This window comes from Glandiceps talaboti, chromosome 15 (assembly GCF_964340395.1).
Source record: "Glandiceps talaboti chromosome 15, keGlaTala1.1, whole genome shotgun sequence".
Classification (NCBI taxonomy): domain Eukaryota; kingdom Metazoa; phylum Hemichordata; class Enteropneusta; family Spengelidae; genus Glandiceps; species Glandiceps talaboti.
Genome location: NC_135563.1, coordinates 13,826,042 through 13,832,663, shown reverse-complemented (window position 1 = coordinate 13,832,663; position 6,622 = coordinate 13,826,042).

Sequence of the window (6,622 nt, the reverse complement as noted above, 5' to 3'; positions counted from 1 at the left end):
ACTAAGTATAGACATCATATGTTTTAGAAAGAGGGATCAACTAAACAGCAGCATTTCAAATAAAAGTAACCCCAAAAAGTTAGATTTTGTCCTCTTTTAAGACTGACACATTTCTGTTTTTAAGTACAAGTAATGGAATAAAGTCTCACCATAACTTTTCGAAGTTGATTTAGAATTCACTAATGCTTCCGAGGAAAAATTATCTTTAAGATGGTAACTCTTTGATGTTGCAAATACTAGTACTACTGGCATGTCTTTTGCACTTTGTTTACATGCTTTATTGTACTCCCATCTAATTGTTCAATAATCTTTCAATTTGTTTTCAATCAGACCTCAACAGAAGACTAATCTAATTTAATCCATACAAAGTTAGACATACCTGTCCCTGGCCACCGTCCCTCATAAAGCATTCTTCCTGTTGTCCATGTCTCCTGTGTACAAACGTAAGATGAATAGATCAGAGTTGACCAAAGTGGTCAATGGATGCAGGTAAATAGTGTATGTACTGACAAAGTTCTCCATGGCTAATCTTGGTTTGAAATACTATAGTATAGCCAACTGAGAGGTAATAGCACAGTTCAGCACTGCTTGCAGACGGTGCACGCGTTTCGAAGGGACACCTTATTACACAGTACTCTATTTCAGCTTTCAGTGGCCATCAGTATCTAAAACTATAGTTGTATACTGATACTATTTCTCATGAAATAAATACATGGTAGTGTGATTACCTCATTTGTGAGAAGTCCATTTGTTGATGTTCCATATGATCTCTTTGGGGTATCGTTCTCAAGGCACTTCCTTCACTCATCTTCCAATATAATTTTGCAAGAACTTTTATATCAAACATAGGCTGTCTGGTTGGCGACTGATTGCAAAATTAGAAAAAATGAATAAATATTTCCATCGGACTCCTGAGAACAGCTAGCCGACAGCATGTAGCAGCCTACAGTTCTAATTCTGCAGGTGACTGGAGTTGACGATACCTCAATGAACTTTGACCTGTAAACAAACTTTTCTGGTTGGTTATTGCAAAGCACGTGATCAGCCGATTTCCATGATCTCCACATGATGGGCAAGAAGTTATGCTTTGGTTTGTGATGAAGTACGCAGGTAGGCATCAGAAAAGAGAGCCCCGTGTCCCACTTTTGTACGAAGATGTAATTCTAACACGTTGCTAATGATGTGAGTATACTCAATATTCCATAATGTGTCTGTGGAAATTGACTTAATGACAAATTTGTCCATGTTATAGGAAGACAGGTGGCCGCGTGAAACGGACTATTCTCGATCACGGATGCTGATCTTCTCGGTCTTCCAGATTTATCATCTAAATATATTAGTCATCCAAAGATCATACACTACTAATTTTACCGACAACCCAACGTATATATCTAGTAATCGTCTGCATGCATTGCAAATAGCCACAGGTGAGTGTATTTTGACTTTCTCTGCCTCGTGTCTTTAGCCGGTAATTTGATATCTTCATCACCGGATTGATTGCGGATTGGAGTCGAGTCCCGATTGGAGTGTTGTTTGCAAATAGGAGTATAACGTATATCATCGGCGGATATGGCTTAATTTGACATGCCCGTTCTCATTGTCGTTGAAAGAACTTTGTTCAAACCGCGGAACATCGAGCTGCAACATACATTTATTCGTTTGTATTATACAAGTTGCACTGTGCAGCTGTGTGCAGTGTGTATATTTGAACACGTTGAAATACGCGGATGCCCATTCCCGACGTCAGAATGGGGGGGGGGGGGGGGGTGTCCCAAGGATTGAATGAATATGATGTTAACTGTTATTTTCTGTGTTTTGTTTATTACTTTTTAGCATATTCAATAGTCACCTGTCTGTATTTTAAAAAGAACCTATGTTTATAACACTATCAGGCCATCAACAGTCATTATTATTAAAGTCTTCAGTTACAGTCAGTTGTGATCCATTTTGGTTGTTTTTCTTTAGTGATTAATATTTTCTTTTTGTTTTGTTAGCAGTATATTCAGAGAGGAAAACATTTGAGTTAAATGGCAGCAAAGTATGAACCTTGCATACAAAGAAGATGTAGAACAGAGATTTTGGTCTCTACTCTCTTGTGTTGTATGTGGAGAATTTTGTAATTCTCCTAAGATTCTTCCTTGTTTACACACAGCTTGTGTCGTCTGCTTAGAATGTAGGAATGTGAACTCACAGCTATCTTGTGAAACTGAAGCAGATATACTCATTGAGAATGAACCCCGACATGCAGCTAACTTTGTAGTCACCAATTTGTCAAATTCTGTGGATCGACAAGCTGACAAGCACCAAATTATTATTTACTGCACAAGCTGTGACAATAATCAGACAGCAGACAAGAGGTGCCTTACTTGTGCTAAATATCTGTGTTTTAATTGTGTCGCTGCTCATAAACATATGACAGTTTTCAAAGACCACAGAATGATGGAGGTTAATGAATTCTTAACACAGAAGAATTTTGAAGACAGAGAAGTCCCATGTAACCATCACCCGGCTAAACCATTAAAGGTATATTGTAAATCATGTGATGAAGCCTTCTGTGAAGATTGTCAAGAAACAACTCATGAAAGTCACCATGATACGGTTCCTCTTAACATCGCAAATCCTACTTTTCCGGGTACAGTCACTGATATGGTGAAATCACTTGAAAATGTAGCCAATCAAACTCTTCATGATACTGTTAAAAAACTATCCACCGCAAAGGAGAGCTTGGGTGAAAGATTAGAGGATGCTAAGAGAGAGGTACAAGAATCAACAGAATACCACATTAATCATTTTCGACGTTTAGAGGAAGATATTCTTGCTGAGTTAGAAGATATCTGTGCAAATAAAGTGGAGAGAATTGAGTTAGAGTTACAGAGAATACAAGAACATCACAACCTGATAAAGAGTTCTTGTCAGTCATCAGAGAGTATCTTGAAGCATGCAAATATAGCTGAGTTGATGGCATTAAAAGAAAGACTAATCAACAGACTCACAGATTTGAGCAGTGACAAGTTTATTGACCTAAGATTCAACCTAGAAGATGAAACTGCTCTGTACTTCAGAGCAAATACTGCACAATGTGGATCACAGCAGCGGAAAGATGAGATTGGTACAATTCAGCAGAGTCTGGTATCTAATTTATATGCTGATGGTGATGGGCTGTACTCTTCCTGTGTTGGAAGTAGTGAAACGGTAACATTGCATACCAAATGTGAGTATGTCAAGGGTATGATTAACAATATATCTGCTAACCTTGAGAACAGAATGAGAAAACAAGTACCAATTGAAATAATCGATGATGTTGAACGAAATGGTACATACAAGTTGGTATTCTGTCCACAGGTTATTGGTGAACACAAGCTAGAGATCAAGCTGTTTGGGAAACACATTCGTGGTAGTCCTTTTTGTATTCGGGTACATCGTAAAGTATACAGTGATGAAACTGATGGAGAACAGAACTGCATTGACCAAGGAAGATGGCAGGAACATGACGGTCGTACTTCTGTTAAAAGAAGGGTGGACAAGTCATATCTCTTTAGAATTCGAGATTGGATTCAGGCAGGCCAGATTTCTAGTTCAAGTTCTTGTGGTAGTCTCGAGCAAAAGATGAGCTTGTCAGTGGATACACTTGATCACATAGCTGAGGAAGAAGAACCAGAGAAGAATCACTGCCCTTCTGTTGACTCCAAGCAACATGGTAATGTTGGATTGAACCTTGATTATGTAACACCTACAGAAGACAATGGTATTTACTCTGAAAAGTATCCACCTCAACTTGACCTGGTAAATACTGATGGCCCGGAGAGGATGGTTGACAGCTCTACCGTCAGAAGATGTTTACAGTTTGAAAACATTGAGGGTTGGGATAGTGATGTCAATCCTGCAAACTACCTGCCTGTAAATGGAGAAGATAGTTCTTGTTTGACAGACAAAATTGTAGAAAATAACTTGAGCTATTCTGACAAATCTAGTCGAGAAAATTGGGACGAATACCTGGATCATAACGTCAATGGTTATGCTTGTCAAGAACTAGATAAAAAATTTGGTTCTGAAGATATGTGGGATGTTAGTGAAGATGAAACAAGGTCAATTTTGCAAACATGTAAAAGTTTTAAAACTGATTATGAACAGAAAATAGGAAATGAGTCTGTACAGGAACACCGATTTTGTTTTCAACTTAGGGATGATCAAAATGAAGTTGACAATCAAATCCATCCACAAGGGACAACCAAGATTCTTGGTCTAGAGGAAGCTTTGGCAAATGAAATATGGCAAACAGACTCGGAATATGAGGAGCCATATAGGTATATTGCTTCACCCACATCTACCTTGTCTGTGCCATCAACAAATAGAGAAAACATGGTTGATGAGGAACCAAAGAGAAGTCCCCTCAAGATTTCTGCACTAGAGAATGCTTTGGAAAATGAAGTATGGCAAACCGACTCAGAATATGAGGAGCCATATAGGCATATTGGTTCACCAACATCTACCTTATCTCCACCATCAACATATAGAGTAAACATGGTTGATAAGAGGCAGAAGAGAGGTCCTCTAAGAAGACCGATACATGCTCATGCACTGAGAATTCCTTATCAAAGTAAGAGTGACAAGAAGGAATCAAAAACTGAGTGTGATCTGGTAAATAATGATGTGAGTGAAAGGGTAGTTAAAAACTCTACCGTCAGAAGATGTTTACATTCTGAAAACACTGAGGATTGGGACAACGATGTAAATCCTGCAAACCATCTGACTGTTAATCAAGTAGATAGTTCTTGTTTGACAGATAAAGTTGTAGAAAATAACTTTAGCCATTATGACAAATCCAGTTGGGAAAATTGGGACGAATACCTGGGAACTCATAATCAAAGTAAGAGTGACAGCAAAGAATCAAAAACAGAGAGTGCAGAAGGAGAGAAAACTTGCACCTTGGAAAATGGAAGTGGGAAGAATGAAGATAAATACAAACGCATCAATGATACAACTGTCTTTATGGAAAAACACAGCATTGATAATGCATGGAAGAATGTTGTAGCTAAGCTAACTTTCAAGTTTGGGTTTCTTGGAAGAGGTAATGGTGGACTCAGATTTCCCATTGGGATTGCAGTAACATCTAATGGAGATTTCATTGTTGCAAACAATGGAAATGACCGTGTAGATATATTTGATTCCTTTGGTAAATTTAAATCAACCCTTGGAAATCGTGGAGAAAACGATGGACAGTTCATTCGTCCGTCAGCAGTTGTAGTAACACAATCTGGGAATATTGTAATCAAGGATGATATTAAAGTTCAGATGTTTAGTCATGATGGAAAATTCATAAAAACATTCGGATATGGTGTCCTGCAATCTCCCTATGGCTTAGCACTGACCAAAGATGGCCATATTGTCACTCTTGACACATCCAAGTCAGACCCTTGTGTTGTGGTGTTTGATGAGAATGGGGTTGTTACTGAGTGCACACCTTTTGAACCGCTGCAAATGAATACACCACCTGGTAAATGTCGTTTCCTGGATATCTACGAAGACAAGTTGATAGTGAGTGACCTCAGCAACAATACAATCTATGTGACTACCTTGCATGGAAAACTCATCAGAAAGTTTGGTAGTATGGGTGTTGGTATGGGCAAATTTGATCAACCCTCTGGTATAACTGTAGATGGCAAGGGTAAAATACTGGTGGCTGATAGTAAAAATAACCGCATTCAGGTATGGATATACTTTCTTCCAGTGCTAAATTTGTTCGGTACACAGTCACAGAACGGAGTCACAACTAAGTGCTCCTACTAGTTCAATGAACAGAACCAAGTTTTACTCCTTAAATAAGATCAGGAAAGAGTCAAAAAGTATTTTAATAGTGACAGAGACACAAGATGCTATTTACATGCTATGTGTTAAGTAGTTTTTTTGGTTTTCTGCATGATTATAGGTCCCTTGGTGCCACAATTTTATAATTAGTAATTTTTATCGATATGTACAAGTTGGAGTGTTTTTGCATAAATTATTACTCAAAATGAAAACTAAACCTACCTGAGGGTAAAATTGTTTGTACATATACAATTCTGTGACTGGGTTGCTAGTGACAACAGTATTTTAATGACCTAGAAGTTGCTGACCTTTACTAAAAAAAAAAGCGTTGTGTATTGATTGCATGTATTGGTACCAATACTTGATACAACCTTACCTGAACAAGTTTTATGAAGTAAAATAATTCATGTAGATTTTTGTTTAAAACTAGGAATTTGATCCAGAAATTTATTTTCTTGCAAATTTGAATGTATGTACATCAAATGATCAAGTATGATACTGATTCATAGTATGGATGTATAATGTTCAGGGTGTACTAGCAGTCCAGTTTACAATAAAGAATGATGTATGCAGTCTGATTGCCTAGATCTAGTCTCTTTTAATGTGTAACTGTATTGTTTTCAGGTGTTTAAACTAGATGGTACTTTCTGTGGATTTGTAAGCTGCCAAGGTGGGTTGAGAAGGCCATCGGGTATCCTACTGACAAAGGATGGAAGTCTACTTGTTGTTAACTTTCTGGAACATTCAGTGAAGAGATTCAAATTAGAAGGTGAACTTTAGATTTCAAACCATGGAAGTCAACAAGTTGTTAACTTTC